Source organism: Cavia porcellus, unplaced genomic scaffold, assembly GCF_034190915.1.
Source record: "Cavia porcellus strain 051 isolate PalLab524CR breed Dunkin Hartley unplaced genomic scaffold, mCavPor4.1 scaffold_14, whole genome shotgun sequence".
In the NCBI taxonomy this organism is placed as follows: domain Eukaryota; kingdom Metazoa; phylum Chordata; class Mammalia; order Rodentia; family Caviidae; genus Cavia; species Cavia porcellus.
The window spans coordinates 32,676,808-32,700,296 of NW_026947497.1; the positions used below are offsets into that span (position 1 = coordinate 32,676,808).

The 23,489-nt window shown below is 33.2% G+C and overlaps 1 long non-coding RNA gene across 1 annotated transcript in view; it reads right to left on the reverse strand.

Moving 5' to 3' along the window:
• Positions 1 to 9,279: 9,279 nt before the first annotated feature.
• LOC134478596 (uncharacterized) overlaps positions 9,280 to 23,489 on the reverse strand; it is a 74,207-nt gene continuing 59,997 nt past the window's right edge. Inside the window, exon 3 of the long non-coding RNA XR_010051347.1 lies at positions 9,280 to 9,552. This is a non-coding gene — a long non-coding RNA (uncharacterized LOC134478596). The remainder of the gene's footprint in view (positions 9,553 to 23,489) is intronic.

Here is a 23,489-nt window from a genome sequence, read left to right on the forward strand (position 1 = left end):
GCAGCTTTAAGCCCAAGCTTACTTTATTTAACACCATTGGTGCAAAAGTTTGTGCAGCATTTTACTTAATCATCTGTTTTTCCTTTTACACATACGTTGCATCTTGAGTCACACCTGAGTGGCTTGAATGTATATTACTTCAATACTAATTTGGTCCAAATATTTTACCTACCAAATATTGAAAAATTAATTATTTTTATTTCACTATTTCACCTGTTATTAAAAATATATGTAAGCATCATGAAGAATCTGTATGTTTGTGCACTGTGTCCCTCGAAAAGGGCTAGTTTACTTTCTCAATAATACCCAAACCCCTTTAACTACATCTGTGCTATTAAGGCCCTTTGTGTTCCTGGGGATTAGGGGATAGACTGGTTTAAGTGGTTCATCAGGAACTAGGAATAAGGGAAGTGTTTTTGAGGGGCTGTAAGGTGACCATTTCTACCTATTGGCCTTTTGATTTCCAAAAGATCTTTAGACATGTGCCTTCTGTGTCCCTTTCATTGAATGAAGCAACATGCTCAGTAAAACAGTGCCTACAGAAGATGCAGAATTTTCTGCTTGTGCTTTATTGATGACTATGTATTGATTAGCAGGATCCCACCCTTATGCAATGTGGCACAAACCTGTCCCTGTGGGGCAGTAAGGGGCAAGTACAGGGAGAAAGGAACAGCTGAATCAGCACAGCATGACGCAGGAGCACAAGTAACCAGACACTGATCCAGTCACTTTTTTAATATTTTAAATTTTATTTTAAAGAGATTAAGACAAAAGAGGACAGAACAAAGCAGATCAGAGCAGAACAATGTAAGCAACACAGCACTTCACAATTAGACAACTGGATATTAACAGTAGCTACCATAACATCTCTTTTCTTTGAAATAATTGAGCATACCTTCACATACAATAGTATCAAACATGATGAAATAGTATAAAACCATTCAAGAGAATGAAAGAGTTACAGAGCATTCAGAACCAAATAACAGAAAAAGAACAATGGCTACTATATTATCTCATTTTCCATAAAAAATTATTTATACTATCATACATATTAAAATCCAATGAGATATAACATGATAGAACCAATAGAAACAGAAGAACAAAAGCATGGTAGGACTTCAAAGCAAGATAATATTAAATCAGCAATGACTGCAATGATGTTTTCTTCAAAACAACTGTTCGTACAATCACACATAATAAAATCAAACAAAACAATAAAAACATTCCAACTAATGAATAAAAACATTATAACGCTTCAAAGAAATGTAATGGGAAATCATGATTGCCATAAAATCTTATTTACTCTTAAACTTCTTATACTAGAGAGACTATACCATATTCATACATGTGAGTTTGCTTTATTTTGCTTATGAATGTGGTCTCAAGTTGCATCCATTTATCTATAAATACCTCAATGTGATCATTCTTTATAGCTGAGTAGAACTCCATTGTATAAAAATACCACATCTTTTTATCCATTCCTCAGTTGATGGACATTTAGGTTGTTTCCAAGATTTGTGCTCTATAAACATGGGGGCACATATATCACTGTGGTATGATGCTTTCAGTTCTTCTGGAAATATGCCTAGCAGTGGAATAGCTGGAACAAATGGCACTTCCAATTACAGCTTTATGAGAAATCTCCAGACTGACCTCCATGGTGGATGCACCTATCTACACTCCCACCAACAGTTCAGGAGAGTTCCTTTTTCCCCACAGCCTCTCCAGCATTTATTGTTTGTAGTTTTCTTGGTCCTGGCCATTCTTTCTGGAGTGAGATGGAATCGCAGTGTTGTTTTAATTTGCATTTCTCTAATGACTAATGATGCTGAACATTTTCTCATATATTAATTTGCCTTTGTATTTCTTCACCTGAGAACTGTGTATTCATCTCAGATGCCCATTTTGGATTGGGTCTTCGAATTTCGGGGGTCTGATATTTTTAATTCTTTATATGTTTAGAAGAAGTCCTTTGTCTGAGGGAAAGTTCACTAAGTATTTTTTCCCAGTTTGTGGGGTTTCTTTCACTATGCTGGATATTTCTTTTGACATGCAGAAACATTTTAATAAGATGTGATCCCAGTTATTGATTCTGGGAAGTAGTTCGCATGTGGTTTGATTCTTGTTCATGAATTCTCTACTTACCCCTATGTCTTCAAGGTATTTACCCAATGTCTCTTCAAATAGATTTAGTGTTTGTGTTTTAATATTCAGATCTTTGATCCATTTATATTTTAGTACATGGTGATAAGCATGGGTCTAGTTTTAGTTTTCAGCATATGGAGAGCCAGGTTTTCCAGCACCATTTATTAAAGAGGCTGTCGTTCTTCCAGTGAACATATTTGGCCCCTTTATCAAAGATAAGATGGTTGATTGTGTTTGTAGTTGTGGTTGTGTCTTCTAATCTATTCCATTGACCTTCAGATCTGTTTTTATTCCAGTACCATGTTGATTTCACTACAAAGCAATTTGGGAGAAAGAGCCACTAATTTTTCTGACCCACAAAGTAACACTGCTATTTCCTCCTGGTTGGCTCAACATGACTGTTACCAGGGTGCTGGGATGCTGTGGGCTCCTTCTACAGTTTGTTCAGCTGCTTGGTATCCTGACAAAGAACTGATTAAGATAAGCAAAAAAGATGGCAAGGTTTTTCATTTATGAAAGATAGGAAAAGAAGCACTCTCTGCAGAGTGAGAGTGGGGCACTGTGAAAGAAAGAGAACAGTAATCCTGAGGTTAATGGCCATAGTCTTCTGTATCTCTTATCCATCATGCTGATATCAGCTCTCGGATGTCCTACAAGAAAACTGAATTGATCTCAGGCCAGAACAATTGAAGACAGCATTTTCAGAGTAGTACCAGGTACAGGGTGTGGTGGAATATGTCTTGAACCTCTTTGATAGACAGGTCATGCTCACTTGCCCAATTGACAGGCTATACCTTTGTCTCCTGCCTATTACATGAATTCTGAAGGAGCAATTATTCTTCTTAATGAATGAAAATATAATCTTTTTTTCTTCTTTACATTTTTTTCTTAAATTTGAGATAAACTAGCAGTGTGTTTTGTATAATTTTTGTTTCATAATTGTTTGTCAAATGTTTTTATGCATGACTTTATTGTACTTGTTCATTTAATCAAAATATAATTACATTGCTTATTACAATATCTAACACAATGAAACATTTAGTTTTATATCTTTTGTTTTTATGTCTATATTTTGAAGTCATTTAACTTTGTGATGCAGCATTGATGAATGTGGTATCATTTTTCTACTAAATCAACTGAGATATAGTATATGTTGTTTTGGCTTTTATTGACCTTTCCTAAGATTTTTCAGGAATTCTTTATCTTCTTTGCTAGTTTAAAATTTCACTTATGATTTTTCTACTTGGTAATTATATGATAATTTTCAAGCAATCATTGTGTTTTGCAAGAAATTTTCAGTCTGTAATCTGGAAAAGGCTTCTGTTCTTCTACGGAGTGAAATTTATACAAGTAAATGGTCACCATTAGTTTCAGGAAGGACTCCCATCCCAACAGTAACAGGATAAAAGACATTAACCCCAAAGAAGTAACAGCAAATTTCTGTATCCAGAAATCAAGTAATAATTTTTGTTTTCTTCTTTTTCTGTAATAGTGTTTGAACCCACCACCAACCCCTGACCCTTTTTTGACTAAATCCCTAACTCATTCATGCTGGCCTGGTGTTTACAATACCCCTGCCTCAGATTCCCAGATTGTTAGGCATATAGGAGTGCAACCACCACACCCAACTATAATGATTTCTTTGTAGAAACTGAAAAAGAATAGAACTTCCACAGCCACACATCACTTGCTAAATCAGTTGTTCGGGTAGCTGGAATAAAAAAAACCTCTATGGATACATCCTTGAGTCATTGTTTGTCAATTATGCAGACAGACTCTTGGTTGAGAGATTCATCTTACCCTGTTATTCACACTTTATGGGCTCTACTGGGTCCTAAAGCACTCAGATCATTGGAAAATAACCCTCAGCTTCTTTGCTTTACCCTGAATTTTGTATGACCTTGATGAGTTTCCTCATGCTGTTTCCTGCTTTCTATTTTATTTTTCCCCTTCCAGCTCTCTTTAGAGAAATAGAATTTGGTGATCTTATTTATCTTTAAATGTTTAGAATTTGGTGGTCTTATTTATCTTTAAATGTTTACTAGTTTCTTCCATCAAAGAGTAAAAATGATCAACTTATGCTGAGGTTATGTATTTCGAAAACTAGAAGTATAACAATTAAATCTTTAAGTTAAATCTGTGATGTCTTTTAGAAGTAAGTTACCACAAATAGAAAGCTATAATCAAATACTGAGAGGAAAAATGCAAAGAAAATGTCATGTGCTCCTCGGCTGTATTTAAGTCCAAGTGCTCCACGGAAAATGAAGTGCTGACATTAACATCTTCGGTGTGTTTATTCTTGTAAAGAGTGAACATCTTAATATCACCCTGAATAAATAATGCGGTTTGTGTGGGATTGATCTCTAAAGAAAATACAAGATATATCATTCGAGGAGCTTTATTTACTTTGGTGAATAAACTCACATGCCTGTGTGGGTGTCATATTTATATGCAGATGAACTGAACACCTGGAATTTTAAAAATAAACCATGAGCTACTTACAGACTGCTCCTTGCATTTCATGTACTAATAGGTAAATATTCATTGATGAAAACTCAGCCACGAGTAACTAGTAATTTCTTAATTTCTTTTTCAAATACACAAAGACACTAAAACTCACAGGACTCAGGAAATTATACTACGTGACATCTGTGTAAACTTGCTTGTCTCTCTTCCTTCTTTATTGACTTAAAAATAAATCTTAATCTTCCAAGAATTTTAATGAGCAAGTATTGTGACACTGACTTTTCTCTAAAGTTTCTAAGGAATAGCTAAACACACATGGCTCAAAAGAAGACATAAGAGTGGTCCTCCAGTGCCTTTTTTTACAATTGAAAGTAGTTATCATGAGATCACGATGGAGCTGTTTTCTCTACCCTTAATGTTATATATATTTAACTCTGGAAAAGTAAGCTTGGAAATCACAGCCCTAATATAATGAGATGTGTCAGGTAAGCAAATGACTGATCACTTTATTCATGTTGGAATTGGCTACTTTCAACCTCTAATATTTGCCTTCAGCCTCAAGTCCTAGAAGATGGTAAGAAGATGAGTTTCTACTTTTTTTAATGTATAAATTTATGTCTGTTGTTCACAGTTGAAGAGAGCTTTAGGCATAAAAGGAACTTGTTTTGTGCCTACATGGAAGCTTCTGCATTAAAAAAAAATGTGGTTGAAACTGGACTAGAATCAGTTAAACAAACTACAAAGTAGGGCTATGATTATAGAGACACAACTAACCTCAGGGAGTGGAAAAAATAAAAACCAAACAAAACAAAATGGTCTTGCATCCACCACCAGAACTAAATGCTAACATTATGGCTTCATTTGTTTCTGCTTGTGTCAGTGAACTGGAAATGAAAGGTTTAACCACTTACTGTGGTTAAGTATTGGCTCCTATGCATTTTTGTTTTGTAAAATGGTTCTGGACAGTTTGCAACACAGATTCACAGAGGATTCAACTTCTCATACTAAAGCAAGATGTGATGAATGATCATTAAAACACCACAGTGTTCACTACCAGTGTGTGAACCATGTTATGCTGTAGAAGTAGTCATGTAAAGAATGCACACCTGCCAAAATACTTTTAACAGCATAGAGTGCTGCTTCATATATTTTAAAGACTTTTCTTTGGGTGAATATAGTGTTGTGACTATTTATATTTGTGATTCTTTAATTTCTAGTAATATTAAAACTTTTCCAAATGGGTATTAATAATTTGTCTTTATCTGGCCAATGTATATTTATTCTCTTATTGATATATTCTATTCAGATTTTCATGTCCATTTAATGCAACAAATACATGACCATTACCTGAATCATATTCTTTTGAAACTGCTTTCATTTGGCGTTTGCAAAGTTCTTCTCCACAACAAGGCTTAGAGAAGTTATAGTGAAAGCGTTCTCCCCAAGAGATGAACAGCAGATAAGAAAAGAAAAAATGGAGGAACTATATATAAAAGAAGGAAAGAAAGAAGACAGTCAAGAAAAATAAGAGCAGGAAACTCTGGCTTGAAAGAAAATGTGTCAAGCAAAAATTTTCTATTTTCAGGACAGTCTAAGACTCCATAGAACAAAGGTTTCTCATATTCACAACTTTTGCTAGGATGACTGTTGCCTCTATGAATCAAATAATGATGATATCACTCTAAGGTAGCTTGTATACTACTATTGATTGCATTGGCCTTAATATTAGAAGCAAGATAAATACTTTAATTTATATTAATTATATTTTTATCCTAAAGAGTAATTTCAATGATCACGAGATGCTACAGTAATTAAAAAAGGAGGTTCTAGAACCTAAATGCTTCAATTCTTGTCCTGGATTCCACAAAACTAGGCTTATGAATATAATTGCTCTAAAATTTACTGATATGTTAAATGCCGATTATATTGGTACTGACATCACAGAGTTCTCATGAGACTTAGTGAAATAATACTGATAAAATCTTCATCTGAGTGTAAACACTCATATATCTTTCTGTGCACAAGTGTATATTACATAATAGAGAATAAGAATTTTATCATGGAAAAGAATTCTGTGTCCCTCATTTTTTACAAGACATTCTCATAGTATAATTTTTATATATTTTAATATTCTCAGGATGATTTTGATATAATATTGACACATTATATTTTAGTGTATTACAATAAAATCCAATGTTCATATGTGCTTATGCAATAATAAATATAGATATTTATTGATACAATAAATTAAATTATTAATTTAATTTTGTGTCTGACATAATCAAATATTTTATTATTTATTGACATTTTCAATAACTTTTTATTTGGTTGTTCAAATTATCTGTTTTTCCTTTAGTAATGAAGTTTTAGTACTGTATCAACACTTTTAACATTAGGGAGAAAAGTCAGTGTTATCCTTTACAAGCAACCAACAAAAGCATTTTTTTGTTATCAACCAATTGGAAATTTGAAGATTACTTGATATTTTTCCATCTTTTTAAAAGTTTGCTTAGCCCTCAAAGCTTTTGATATAAACAATTAAGTGCACTTACTAAAATGTTAACATTGAAATTACAGACCTAAAAAGAAAAACAGAATAAATCTAATTTTTATATAATATATAACAAACACTTTCATATTTATTTTGAAAGTAAATCTGAAAAATAATTCTGATCTATAAGATAACTTACAAACTGTTTAAATAAACAGATGAAAATTTAATAACATCTTTTTTGAAAAATACAGTCTACTTTTTCCTAAAAGACTGTGGATTTTGCTGCTTTTTATACTTACTCTTTGTTGTTGGTCTACTGTAATAGAGTGTACTATCATGAAACCAAGCATCTGTGTGTTTATCAATGCATCATAAGATTTCTATAAGAATGTTCCACATAGCATTTTTATACAATCTATATTTTTAATGAGAAAGTTATGAATAACTTGCAGCAGGTAGCTTACAACAATGACTCACTTTTACTTAGAGTAATGATTCTATACTAGATGAATAATAAGAAAATGGATAATGGAATCATGGTAAGACAATAGGGATTTTGACTACTACATAAGCTAAAAGCAGCATCTTTGCCAGAACACAAGCTCCTCTCGTGTCACCTTCTAGAGCTATTCTTGACTTCCCTCCAAAAGTAACCATGATCTTGACAATTTCTCCTCAGGGCGAATGGGCAATCCAGTCTCATAATATCCAAATTAAGAGGCTACTGTTAAATTTAATTGATGATGAGCTTCACAAAATCAATCGCAGTATGGGCAAAAAATTGCCCTGTTATTGTGGCACTTCAAGAATCCAATCCCAGGGTAAGAATCTTGGGATGTTTTTCCCCCATGGAAATTTCTGAGATTCAGTTTTTGTTTCTATACTTTCATGAGACTATTGAAAATAGTTCTTAGGGACTTGGTTTCTCAATTACTTCTCTTTGATTTGGCTAAAACCCTAAGTGTTAACCCAGATCTAAACACTTATGTCTGTTACATTATGTCTTCTCCAAAATTTAATTTTTAAGTTTCCTGAAAATTTTATTCTTTGCTCAGCTTTTCTGGGTGTTTGGGAGTGTTTACACAAATTTACAAGTTCATCACTACTGGATATTAATAGTCTCAATAATAGTTTTAAATAAAAATAAAATTATCCCTGTTATCTTACCATATTTCCATTATCCATTTTCTTTATTTTATGCTTTGCAAAAGTTATCAAATATAGTTTATATAGAATATTTAACAAAACACAGAGATTAAACAGCAGTAAGACATAATCCTCACTGGTTGAGCATGGCAGCATAATAGTCAATATTCTCACATTAGCTCACTGTGACATACGTGGATCTTCTCATAATGATGCAGGAAGAAAGGTCTTTAATGTCAGATGAAATGATATTATTCATCTTTTACTTTTCAGTGGCTTTCACAGCTTATGATATTTTATTCAAACACCTCATCACAAAAGAAAGATAAATTTTTTACTCTAAAGTTCTCAATAATGAAAACAGCTATTTTCTATATATAAAGTATAAATTACCAGTTTAATCCTTTCAACATTCTTAGGAGCTAAAGCTTATTCCCATTACATATCTGAAGAAATGGAGGATAAACTTAACCAACGTAGCATGTCACTTAATTATTAAACAGTGGAGCAACAGCCAATCACTCAACTGCCGACCCTAGAAATCTTCTCTTTTTGGTGCTCACAGAGGAAGTCAGTGGTCTAACTTTCTACCTTCATACACGAGTAACATTCATTTTGGGGAGTAATTTATTCTTAAGCATTGGCTCAAAATATAAAATCCTGATTTTTAAAATTGAAAAATATATAAAATATGCCAAAAATATTTCCAATGTTTGATGTCAGGTATCTAGCCTGCCTGTATTGTTATTTAACACAACAAAGCATATTTCAATTGTTATAATTTAACTGAAAGTGACAGAAACCACAAATTAAAAGTGTAACTCTATGATTTTGAACATATGGAAGAACTGAATATTTTTCTATCCAAACTATATCATCCTTCCTGTACTGGAACAAAGTTATACCAATCACAGAGAAGAATTCTAGCTCTTTAAAGTGCACTCTTGGAAAAATGCATGCAGGCCTTGAAAAAAAGAATTAAAAATAAAACAAAAATGTTAACTACATACATTGAAAATATATTTTTTTATTTCTAGTTTTCTTCTCTGTGTAACAAGAGCATAAAACTCATGTAAATATTATCATCTATTACCTTCAGGTTTAAAAATTAGTATTGATGTTTTTCTTTCATGAGAAACTATGAATTACATTTTAAAACACAAAAAGAAATGCATTAATACCTCAGGTCATGAAGGCTTTTGTTGGCAAACATTTGACTCTCAAACCAAAACTTTTGACAAAATTTTGCTTTTGTTCACATACTTCACGTTGGGTGATGAACACAATTGAAGCCATCTTTCCTGTACAAAAATGGAAGAGGTCAGCTTCCCCAAAATCATAAAGCAAATTAAGTTTGTGAAGAAGTACCATTGTAGAATCATTACACAGTACAGTCATATGTACCTTGGTTCATGAATGGTTGTTTGAGGACAGGTTCCCAATGGAAGCATTCAGCAAAATTTGCTTTGCAAATTTCACAAAGAATGATGGTCACAACCATGCCATGTTTTCTGAACAAACACTAGTGAGGCCATATTTCCTAGAATCCTGGTACTAAGTTCATGAACCAAAGTACCACTGCAATTCATTAAATTTGAACTAGTTTACTAAAATTATGTGACATTTTTTAAAGTTTTCTAGTATACCTGGAATCAATTTACTTGTCTACATCTTTTTTTATGCTTAGCCTTTTACTCTTAAAAAACCATAGATTTAAGTGATAAATAGTATGTAATTTGAAGATTTAGGGAACCATACAACTTTTGAAATTTGACTTTTAAAGTCATTGCCAAAGTACATAGCACTGTTTTCTTGTATCCCACAGATTCTGGTAAGTTGTATTTGTATTTTCGTTTGCTTGTAGACTTTGTGTAATTTCTTCTTTAATTTCTCCTGTGACCCACTGATTGCTCAAGAGTGTATTATTGAACTTCCATGTGTTCGTGGTGTTTCTGCAGTTTCTTTTGTCATTAATTTCTAGTTTCATGGCGCTGTGATCTGATAGCATGCATGGGATAATTTCAGCTCTTTTACATTTATTTAAATATGTTCTGTGGGCTAGTATATGGTCTGTTTTAGGGAGTGTCCCATGTACTGTTGAGAAGAATGTATATTCTGTTGTTGTTGGATGGAACAGTCTATATATGTCTATCAAGTCCATTTGTTCACAGGTATGATTCAGTTCTGTTATTTCTTTGCTGATTTTTTGTCTAGTTGATCTGTCCCTTGGTGTCAATGGTGTGTTAAGATCTCCTGTTACAATTGTGTTATTGCTAATTTGATATTTAATTTTTATTAATACTTGTTTGTATGACTGGGTGCTTTGGAATTTGGTGCATGTATATTTAAGATTGTTATCTCTGCCTCTTGAAGTTTTCCCCTAGCCAGTATGTAGTGACCTACTTTATCTCTTAGGATAATTCTTGGTTTGCAGTTCACATTGTCTGCAAACAGAATAGCTACCCTCACTTTTTCTTATTGTTCTTGTTTCATGAAGTATTGTTTTCCATCCTTTGACTTTCAGTCTGAGTTTCCTTTTGGGTTAGATGGATTTCTTGTAGACAGCATATGGTTGGATGTTGTTTCTTGATCCATTCTGCCATTTTGTTTCTTTAATTGAGAACTTGAGACTATTTACACTAATGGTTCTAACTGTTATACACATGTTATCTTTCTGCTGTTTCATCTTTATCTTTACATTCTGTTTAATTGTCTGCCTTGCTTAATTACAGGTTGTCTTGTAGTGAAATACTGTGTAGCTTACATTGTTCTGTTCTGATATGCTTTGTTATATCCTCTTTTGTCCTAATCTCTTTAAAATAAAAAAATTTAAAAATACAAAGTACATAGCAGACAGGATTGCTCATTTGAATGGATTGTTTAAATATATTCTCTAATACAATGTGTTAGGATGGCAGAACATAGATGACAACACAATATTCTTATTTCTAAAGGTTTTCTGAACTCTGTTTTTAAGTAGTAAGCAGGTGCTTAAAGTAGATGGAAAAGAGAAGAATTGGAATCATTATCCCAGGATTCCATCAGACTTTGAAGAGCAGCTTTGCTTTAACTGTTGCTTGCCCTTAGCAATTGTCTCCACTCTAACACCTGCTTTTCTTAAAAGAGTGTGATGTACTTTATGGTTTATTTTTCTCCTATATATTTGAGAATTGAGGCATTTTAGTCAGAAGGAGTATTATAAAAATGGTTTCAAAGCAATAGTCTAAGACTTTCTCTGTCTCTTGATCTTTGGACTCAACCACTACCTGTAAAGAAGAAAAAGGAAGAAATGTATTTCCTAAAGTTCTTCTTAGATTCCTGAAGAGCTGGTGAAGTTGTCTGTGCCAATTAAACTTATTTATAAAAATGACAGGAACAAGAAACCGTAGAGGTAGCTGGCTCATAGGTGCTCTGGACTCATCAGAGTACAACAAGATGCTAGGAGGAGCTCAGTCACTGGGGTCAGACCTCTCAAGGGTCTATCTCTACGCGGTGTTCTGCCCCAGTGCTTTGGTTCTTTAGGAGCATGATCAGCTTTGTTTCACCACCCATCTCTACCACAATATTCCTGTGTTACAGCCAGATTACCAGGATTAAATCCTCTGAAGCCAGGGGCCAAATAAATACAGGGTATCAGTATGAAAACTAATTGGAAATTCTTTGTGGGAAACCACTCAGATGACTCTCCTTGCTCTCTTTGAAAAGAAGAGCAGTTATCTCCATTTTGGATAAACTTTGCCCTGTCTCCCTGTGTTGTTATGTACAGAGCTAACTTGGCTATTTCTTTGTACCCTTAATTGGCTTTAAGAAATATAAACTGGTTTAGCTGAGAAGCTGATGTGTACTTGCTGAAGCAAAGAGATAGATCAGTGCTATCCCACCCAGTGTCTCCTCAATGTGTGGTTGAGTCTTGAGAAAGAGTCTATGACTTCTCAGGGCAAAAAGGATAGTGTATTAGATCTGAAACACTGATCCCAGATTATTAGATGCTACCTGAGCTGTGATATGCAGATTGCTCTCTCTGAATTTCTTGCCCTCTGCTATCACAGAGGTGACCTCAGACTTCTTACCTAGGCCAGGTCATGGTAGTCACTGGTGGTAATGTATTTCCTGCTACTCTCACTACCCCTCATCCCCAAGCCACTCCCTTCATGGAGGATTAATAAAATCCAGGTTGGACTCTAGGGTGTGGCCTTTGTTCAGATGAACACCATTTTGGCTGGATTTAGGACCCCTTAGCTCCCCACAATTGTATGTATGTCTTAGTGTCTTTATTTTGCCATGCACTGGAAATGATAGATTGGAATTATCTCATTAGCATTCCAATAACTTCTCCATGGGATTACAAATATAAACCTTCCTGGACCACGAGGAAAACAGGAAAGGGTTTTCTATATATTTGTCTGTCATCACTTCATATTAGCACATTGGTCTTGTGTTTATTGAATGGTAAAAATGAAACGCCTTAAAAATCTCAAAAATATTCCTAACCATGGAATGAGATATATTCAATTTCCTTAAGTTCTGAAATTTTATTTTCTCTAAAAATATAGAACACATGCCTCATAAGTTACTGTGATGCAGCCTTGGTGGCGTATTATTTTTCTAGCTAACGCACAAGTATCACCTCGATTTTGAGGTCACCCTGAGGAACATAGTGATTTCAAAGCTAAGCAGAACTAAACAGTGAAACCGTGTGCCCAAAAAATAAATGACAATAAAAATACTGTGAATATTAAATAACAAAAGAAGACTTAAAAAATATTACATAGCACAGAGTAAGTCCTCAGTAATTACTCCTTCCGTTCGATCGCACCTTTTCTCAACTTACAACCAGAAAGAGAAATTTCTTAAAGCAGCTAGAAAACTCAATGCTGTCATCCGTAAATATTTTATTAAGGATAGAGAATAGAGTCTTAAATACCTATAACTTTTTGGTTTGATCCTTAAGTTCCTGCTCTAAGGTAACCAGCTTCTCTTTTGTGGAAATTGAGTAACCGGACAGAATTTTAATCTCATTTATGTAAGACAATGATCTCTATTCCCTTATCTATGAGGCAGATTACCAGATTTAAACAGGAGAAACTGGCAAGAAAGGCTTCTCTCTATGATGCATTTTGGCCCCATCTGAATTTCTCAGGCTTCTTTTCAAATCTCTTTCTTATCCCATCAAAGTAATTAGAGCGATTCCCAAAACATAGGATTCCACTTTTCTCATACCAAATGAGCAGTGTCTGATTCTGTACAAAGAGGAGTGAGAGAAGGAAGAAGTCAGTGTTCTGGTACCCTTCACTTTGCATATGAAACCACAGTCACTCAGCATAAGAAGCCACGCCCACTCAGCACACGAAGCCACGCCCCCTCTTGCTATTTGCTGCTCTCTTCTGCTTAGTCTCCCCCTCCTTCTCTGTCCTCAATACTCTGCCAGCACCTTCATGGTCCAAGTTCAATAATTTCTTAAAAGTAATATAACGCCACAGTGAAAACATTGATCTACACCAATTGCGCTCATGGAAAGTTGTATTAATCTGAATTGTGAGCTTTAAAAAGGTAGATTTCTGGGTAGATCCGTGGATCTGCTGCATCCCCTGATTGCCACCTATCACTCCTTGGGGAACAGGGTTGTAAGGTAAGATCAGCTGCCTACACACTTCTCAAGCAATTTTTGAATAAACTTATATAGTGTGAAAAACTTCTGAGAAGCACAACTATTCATTTTAGAGCTTTGAAACTAAATATAATAGCAATTTATATGCAATAAAAACTGAAATGACCTTGAGCAAGTTATTAAAACTCATTGTTCGGCTGTCTCTGCATGTGAAAATGAAGGAGTTTAACTCTGACCCCTAATGTCCTTTCAAAATGTTACAATACTTAAATTATGTCATTAAATTTCAATACCTTCTATAGCAGTTTCCTAAAGTGATTTTCTTTTTCTTTTTTTGGCTGAAAATTCACATCAGATAAGAATCTTATCACAAATACTGCTATTTAATGCATGTTAATCTGTAGTACAGGTAAAAGGATGACATCTAGAACTGGACTTTAATGGACATGTCACATAACAGAATAAAACTTATTAAGAATATTCTGTAACATTCCAGAAGAAGTCATTTTTTGTGCCATATACTAATCTCAGTGGGGCAATTTTTACAGACTCTCTATTTGATTGAGAACCTTCACTTTTTACAGCTAATGGTATAAAGTATTTGAAGAAGTGAAGGAGAAGACAAAGAACTTTGATATTTATAATCTTGTAACACTAGGTTGCTGCATGAAACACCTCCATACCATGTTTGCCTCGAAAATACCTTCATGATCAACTATAGCATAGTTTGAATGAAATCAAGGGTCACCTTTACTCTTTTTTCTGATGTTAAATTCTTCTAAAAAAATCAATAGTTATTTTCTAGTAGATAAAAGGTTATGATTAGGAAGCTTATGGGGAAAATATTTTCCAAAGAGGACCTCTTATAATTATGCTATTCTTTTTGTTAAATAAAAACACATGAGAATTTATTATTTTATATTTGTTACATAAAAGTATTTACATAGTGATAAATCATATTAACTGTATAAGTCATACTGAGACTGGTTTTATGATAAATTATTATGCATTATGCATTTTGAAATCATAGATATCCTTAAAAATAAAAATGCTTATACAATTCTATTTTAATGAACAATGGTTGAATTGCTTAAAATGGAACATAATGGAGAAGGTTTTGATTGAAAGACATCTTTAGAAGGAAGGAGATGTCTTAACTTGTAAATGTGAACTTCACAAATATTCCTTATGGGATAAGGAAATAGTTGGAAAAGGCTTATTCCACTGTACAATTATATCCACTATAACCACTGTCAGCAAATAACTCTTCACGTGTACGTATGTGTGAAAATGAAGTAAACTACATTTCTGTTGAGGATGATTAAAGTAACACAAGATAAAAATAAATTAATTCATGATTACACCAAGCTGCAAATTTTTCAAATATTCCTAGGCATTAAAACTAAGAATTTTACATTGCAAGGTTTAATATTTAAAATATCATTTTTAAATATTATAACCAGTCTGTAATTTAAAATTTTAAATTTAAACAATGGTACATGATAAAATATTCTGCCATTATAAATAGCTCCCTTTATAAAGCTATGCTAATGGTATCAAAAAAGTATTACTTGATATATTTGCTAAACTTTTCTCCCTTCTGTTTTTGCAAAGATTTAGAGATATTTGTATTTTTAGCCAGCAGATGTGAAATAATTTGTGGATGACCTGTATCCATAAGAAAGTGCCACATGTCTCTAATTTAACTCTATTTCCGTGGAAACCTGAAGACACCTCATGTATCGTCTTTCAATTTCCTGAAGAAAAATAACTTTCATTATTTTGGCATGAGACACCTTTAGAATGCCCTATGTCAAAAATAATTAGAATTTCACTCTTCAGCTTCTATCCTGCAATGCACTGACTGTATAAAGGAACCTCTCAGTCTAGTCTCTGATACATGTCTTTGTGAGTTTATGAACTGATACGCATGTGAGTCAAACCAATTAGCGCTGTCCAGGTGAAAGTCTGGATAAAGGTGCAGAAACTAGCATATTGAGACATTCATTAATTAATTCCAAGACTACTCCACATATCAAATAGAAGCTACTGTGACAGACTCACTCAAATGCTGTCTATAGATAGCAAGAAAATGCATTCAACTGCACAGTTACCATGGTGTTTGCCAATTGAGTTTTAATAGTAACTATCATTTTATGAAAGCAAAACGTTGCATTAGCACTGGTTTTAAACTCTTTTAAAAGGTCCCTGAAAACTGTAAGAATGACAAGGGGAGTTTAGGTGAAATACTGGGAGTAAATATGAAAAGAAGGGGAGGACAATTATGTCATACAAAGTCACACCGACCACCCCTCACACTCCATTTCTCACTGCTTTCCCACATTTGTCAATGAATTTACAAATGCTATCTGCCTTGGTAGCTTTGGTCTCTCTTCACCTTAAAAACACAATCCAGTCTTCTCTTTCTCTTACATCCCAGGACCTAAGAAGGTCATTCTTTCATAGCACCGTCTCCATAACTTAATCATATATGTATATACATTACATATTACATACATATAAAAATATATATGTAATATATTTTTATATATATGTAGAAAAAGATCACATTACATGCTAACTTTTTATTTATTTTGGAACATTTCTGTAAGCTTTTAAATTTTTTAGACTTTTAAAATACAGTAATATCTTTTTACATATGCATACACACACCCATGTGTATCTATGCCCACATGCTTATATACTCTAGCAAAATCAAAAGGGTTTGATAGAGAGTTAATATTTAAAGCATAATGACTGAGTAAGTGTTGGAAAGAAAGAAAGACAAAGAAATAAAATTTATTACCAACCACTTCTTTGCAATACTGTTGCATTCAGTGTCAGTATTAATGAGTATGGATACAGAGATTTCAACTGGTTCCAACTCACATACGTGTACAAAATTCTAAAGAAATTCATTACATAAATTGCTTTAATATTAAACCATTGCTTCACAGAAAAAATCCATTTAATTGCATTATTTAAATTTAAATTTTAGAACTCTAATCTACATGACAAACAGAAGAAATGCTGAATTTGTCTAAACAATCTAACAGACTGTGTGGCATATAAAATACAACTGATAAATCTAACAAAGGAAAACACTGAGGAGAAAAATGGAGAGATTTTAATATTTTCATCTGAAAATAGAAATTGAACAGTTGGGGGTTTTGATTTACACAGTTAATCATTTATAAGTAATATGACAGATATGGGGAATAATATGTGAAAAATAAAGTTTAAAACATTCATATATTTGGATTATACTAAGATAAAAATAGGAAATGTAAATAGCAGTTTTACTCAATGTACATATGTGTATATATTCTTTGATAAACCAAGTCTACCTTGATAATATGAACATAAATATGAGCAGTTAATGAGGTGAGATGAAGCAGGTGCAAGACTGCTTTCTGATTATGTTACTTTCAAATAGAGATTAAAAATAAGTTAGAATGATTTTGAATTAAGAATTTATTGAATAATTTTTTTAGAGAAGTTAATAAAATCAACCTTAAATTCCTTATTTTAGGAAGATCATCACAGAAAGTTGGAGAAATCCTGGGGAAATTGAAAACCCCAAGACAAAAAGGATGAGACTATTTGAAATTAGTTTTAAGTAGTTTTTTATATGAAAGTAATAAAGGAGAAAATAAAGAGCAGACAAACATAGACTCAAGAATTAAATATGGGGTTAATAAGTAAGTAAGCAAACAGCAAAACAGAACAGTCAGAACAAGAAAAATAACCAAGAAATATAAAAACAGGAACACAATTTTGCAAAAGGAACAGTCAAGTAGAAGATCTAGGCAATTTGATCAAATATGCAGAAGAATTAACATGGACAGGAATTGAGTGAGTGTGGGTTTATGCATACAGTATGATTGGTGATATGTGTTTGGACAGACTAGCCAACATTAATCCTGAAGCCAGAAGGGAGAAGTGAAATTTACTATGTACTCGTGTGGCTCAGTCCATATTCGTACCTAACTGTATAAACAGAGCATTAGTAAAAGAATAAAGGCCTCACAATTAAGTACTCAACAAGACTCATTTGTATTCTTGGACATACAGAAAAGGAGAGGAGAAAACAGGCTCTTCTTGTGTTTCCAAAACCCGATCATGAAGGATAATATAATAACAATTGAAGTGTATAATGATCATGAATCCTAATAAAGATTATGTTCTGAAACGTTTATATTAGTGCACGCAAAGTGATGAATGTCTGAAGGGAAGTCGAAATTCAGTAATAGAATTCTGGGGGAAAAAACAGGATAATACTACATTGTTCTCACAAAAATATTTCTTGAAAACCTATATTTATAACATAGAAAATCTCTGAAAAGAAAGCAAAATACAAAGGCGTGCAATTTCGATGGAGAAAATAAACTTTTATAGTAAGACATTCAAAATGCTATCTTCTGTCTAAGCATGGGAAGTCATATTGCTGAAGTATGTAAGAAAGCCAGGGCTATCAAGGACTCCTATTTTTACAATAAATGAAAACAACATAAAAATGAACAAGTGATTCCTGGCTTTTGGTGATAAAGTAGAATAGATGATTCTGAAAATTGTTCAAAACAATGCCAGCTGAGGTTAATAGGCTTGCTGGAATGTTGGAAGTTACAAAGCCAGTCAATTTTATAAAAGTATACTGGGAATGACACACCAGACAATCCCCCAGAGTTATTTATATATAATATTATTGTTCACAGAATGTTTACTTTTTGATGGCAACTTCCACTACCTTACAGAGAACTTTTTCTGAAATGAATTCTTATAACTCAGATCTTGATTTATGAATCAAAATAATTATGCAATACTCTATTGAACAAGATGTTAAATAGTAGTAACAGTCATTTTCACTTTTGAGCTTTACTAAAATTTTTGAGAACATAACACTTCATACTAATGATATGGGCATTGGAAACAAATTCAAGTTTAAACCATGATTTCCCACTTATCATCATAAAAGTTTATTTGCTTAGATTTAAATGACCATAGCACTAACCATAGTAGAAATTGTTGTTAGAATTGATAGGACTTTGTAAATCTACTTGAATAGCATATATTACAAAGTAGAAATAGAAGAAATGACAACAAAAAGCTTGAAAAGCAGTAAAATGATAAACAGATGGAGAATGCTATGGTTTGTGTCTAGATGTCACCCCAAAGCATCCTGCTGTCAGTTTCCACTATTCAGAGGCAGCAGGATGTAGTCTGTGATGCTGGAACTTAGTGTGAGAGAGTGGGATTAAGGATGCATGATTATTAAATTAGTCCACTGATTGGTTTGGTATATTTATCAGTCAGTGCTAACTAGAGTAACATGTATAATGCGTGATACACAAATGATTAAAAGATTACAAGATTGGCTTATGTTAGCCATCAACAGAGTTGGATTACAATATGTGCAGAGGGTGCTGTTCACTGGAGACTGAAGGTTTTAGTATGAGATCTGCAATCACCATTGCAGTGTCTGTGCAAGTCAGTATCAGGAAGCCCGTGGGTCTACACCATCGAGATGCACAACAGAAGCCTGAATGGTGTATGTGAGAAGGCTGAAGTGTCTAGAATGGAAGCTGAACAAGTGAATTGAAAACAAGCAGGTGACCTAGCTGAAGGCAAAGACTGGAGCTCCTCTGGAGAACAGAAGCAAGTATATTCTTCCTCATTTCCCTTTTATATCATCCAGGTGATGAGCAGCCCCAGGATGGGTCCCATATTCTCCAGTGTAAAATTGCTAAGATAACTTAGTTAAACTTCTAAACTTCTCAAATTGATGCAATCAGTTAAGTATGGCAGCATATGGCGGTGGGTAATGGGAAGGCCTATGCTGGATGTGAGTGCTATCTGCTTTAAGGGGTGTAGTTTGGGTGAAATATAAGGGCCAGGAAACTCATCACTTACTATTACACTATATTGCTGCCTCCTGTCTTTCATGAACTTTTTTTTTTTTTTTTTTTTTTTTTTTTTTCTTACTGTGATCCCCTTTACCATTCTGCCCTGCCTTGGACCCAGTGAACTACAGACTGAAACTTCTATGAACTATGAGCTAAATAAATCTTCCTTCTGAACTTTTGGGTATTGAGTATTTTATATTAGCAACAAGAAAATATGACTCAAACAGAGACTCTATGTTAAATCGTGATGCTGACCTAAATATACAGTGAAGATAGATCACATACCTGCATTTTTTTGGTGTCAGTAATTTCATAGTTTTCAAGAAATTGTGTCCACCAGATATCAACTGCAATTCCTCTAAAGCCCAGTGAATTTTTTTCTATAGAGGTTATCAAATTTCATAGGAATATATGTTCTCTGTTATCTAAAAATCCAAGTCCTATAAATTAAATATAACCACGTTCCTGTAATAAAATTCTGCAAATGCTATAGCTTTTTCACAACTTTATCCAATAAGCATGATTTGTGAATATAACACTCTTAAATATACCCATCCAGTACAATATGTCCATTATGCACAGACATAAAACAGGACATATTCTTAGGGCAACCTACGTCTTTTGCAACAATAAATAAGAAAGTCTGGTAATACTTTATAAATTCTAAAAGGTCAAATCGAGTCAGCTGTTACTTTAAAATGTCTCACTTTGGTTTATAAATATAGAATTTATTACTTTTTGCAGATAAAATAATGTGGGAAAAAAGACTTCTGTATTTCCAAAATGGAACATTAAAGAAACAAGATTCCAAATAAATAACCACAGTGTAATCCCTCTAGCATTTCACTCAGTACTATGATACTACCTTTTGTTTTGCTGGACCCAGGTTTACCTATCTACTACTATACAGCTGACTGTTTCCAGACTGAAATGAATTCCGGGAATCTTTACTCCTCAGTATGACCTATAAGCTGCTTAGAGGCTTTCTTCTTGGAATTCTACACCCACATTTCTATTCAATAAGGGTCAGTATTCTGAAGTGTCCGTTACAATACCTTCCTGAAGATTCTGAGACACCATTTTATTGAAAACAGAAAGTCTTATAGGAGAGTTTTCAAGCAAATGTAAAAATATATTAAAAGTAAATAATAAAAGATCGATTTTGGCTCTAGTTACTTTAATACTATGAATACAAAGCAATAGAGTAAAAATATCCATCACAATTTAGCACATACTCATTCTTTAGGGTTTTGGTCAGTGCTACCCCTGAGGGTGAATTCCTAATGTGGCAGGTAAGCACACTGACAAACCTCTGGAGTGCTTTCCTACAATATAAACTTTTAGAGATACTTACTTACCTATATACACATAACTTAGGGAAAGCCAGTCACATCTTGTGTTCCTTTTTCTATACAATACTTACAATAACAACACATTAGCAAAGCTAATTATTTCTAGAATCTCTCTCTCTCTCTCTCTCTCTCTATATATATATATATATATATATATATATATATACATATATATACATAAACACAGACACTTAGATTTAGAAAGTTTTATTATACATACTCATAACAATACTTGTATAAAACAATTTTTATTTATCCAGCTCCTTGATTTTTCTCTGAAATAAAAGTTTAAAATTTGAGTTAAAAGCTATTACTAGAGTCTGATGAAATAACTCAGTGGCATAAGAGCCTGCCTGGCAAGCAGGAGGTTGCGAGTTTGACTTCCGGTATCCCTCAAAAAAGTAAAAAAAAAAAAAAAAACAAAAAACTATTACCAATATACATGTGTGAGGTATACTAGCAGCAATGGTGACAGAAGAATACAATTGAATGTGTACTTTTATCACAGAAAAGATGTCATAAATTTTTAGAATCCATTTGCAGCGTCTCTAGAAAATTTTGTGAGAACTTTTTGTAGCTTTGTTTTTGTTTGTAAAAGCAAATATCAAAAGCACTAAAGAATTGTCAGAGATTTGGAAACTCAATTAGGGAAATTTACAGGTGGATGAGTAAAAATAATTGGTTATATGTTAATCAGAATGACAGTAACATAGGTATTAGAAAAGAGCATAATTATAAGAAACTATCTCTTATTACAATTAGGAACTGGTGTTTGTTTCATTTTCTAAGTATTAAAGAGTACATAAATTCAATTTTTTGAGAATTCAAATTATAAAATATTAACCTGATGTAACGAAAACAATCTTTGTTACCCAGGCAGATTGCATTGAATCAAAGAACAACTTTTTCTGTTATTGCTTAAGATACTAACTGGAAAGCAAGGTAGAATATTTGTATCAATTTCTTCACTATTGTTTAAGTTTTACCATATGTCATATGCATTTTTCAGAAGATAGGTGTTATAAACTATGGCAATTAAAGCTCAGTTTCTAAATGTTATCCTTCATCTTGCTTGTTAATTTCTAGAGTACACTTGACATTTTACATTAGGAGAAAAGTTCTTTCAGAGGTCTAGGAGGTTAAGCAATGCTCTTAACACTACTAAGATTTCATATTGAAATATAAGAATTTTAATTATCTCTACTTGCAAATGAATCCATGTGTTAAAATGCCAGTTTTTATTTCTAATATAACAAAAAAATATTTCATCCATGTAAGTAAAATCTCTCAGGAGTCTTAAAGAGTCCTCGATTATGCTCCCTAATGAATATATATTCAAAAATTCTTAATAAGGTATTGACCAACTGAATGCAACAAATCATAAAGGCGGTTATACATTAGGACCAAGTAAGAATCATTCCAATGATGCAGGGATGGTACAACATAAGAAAATCAATAAATGTAATATATCGTATAAAAGGAGCCATGGGAAAAAAAAAAACATATGATATCTCAATGGAGGCAGATGAAGCATTTAACAAAGATCAACAGCCATTCATCATTTTTAAAAAAGCTCTGCAGGGAATTGGAATAGATGGACTTTATCTCACTAGATAAAAGTCATATATGACAAGCTATAAGACAACCTCATAGTAAATGAACAAAAACTAAAACTTTCATTGTAAAACTGGGAACATAACAAGGATAACCACTATCACTATTATTATTCAAAATAACCCTGAGTACGTTATCCAGAGCAATTAGACAAGAGAAACAAAAGAATAAAGATAGATAGAGAGAATTTAGATTAACATTATTTGTGGATGATCTGATACTCTACATAGAATACCTCTATAACTCTGCCAAAAGACTTCTAGATTTAATAAGCAAATCAGTTGTGCATCTGGATACAAAATACATACTGAAAATGTAAAGCATTCCTGTACACAACTCCCTGAGAGACATTCAGGAAACCACCTTTTTCACAATAGAACTGAAATACATGAAATAGGAAACAAACGAAGGAAGTAAAGGATTTACGATGAAAGTTGCAGTATTCTGAAAAAAGGAGATTAAAGAGGATATGAGAAAATGGAAAGAGATCACCTGTTCTTGGGTAAGAAGAGTCGCTATAGTGAAAATGACCACACTCTCAAAATTGTTACACAGATTTCATGCAATCCCATCAAAACACCATTCTGAGGGGTATGCTAAAGCAATACTAAAAAGCATTTGGAATCAGAAGCAATTCTGGGCAGCAAGGGCAAGACAAGAGACATCACAATTCCTCACCTGAAATTATACAACTGTGATAAAAATCAGCATGGTGCTGGCAGAAAAACAGACCTGAGGATCAACAGAACAGAATAGAAGAT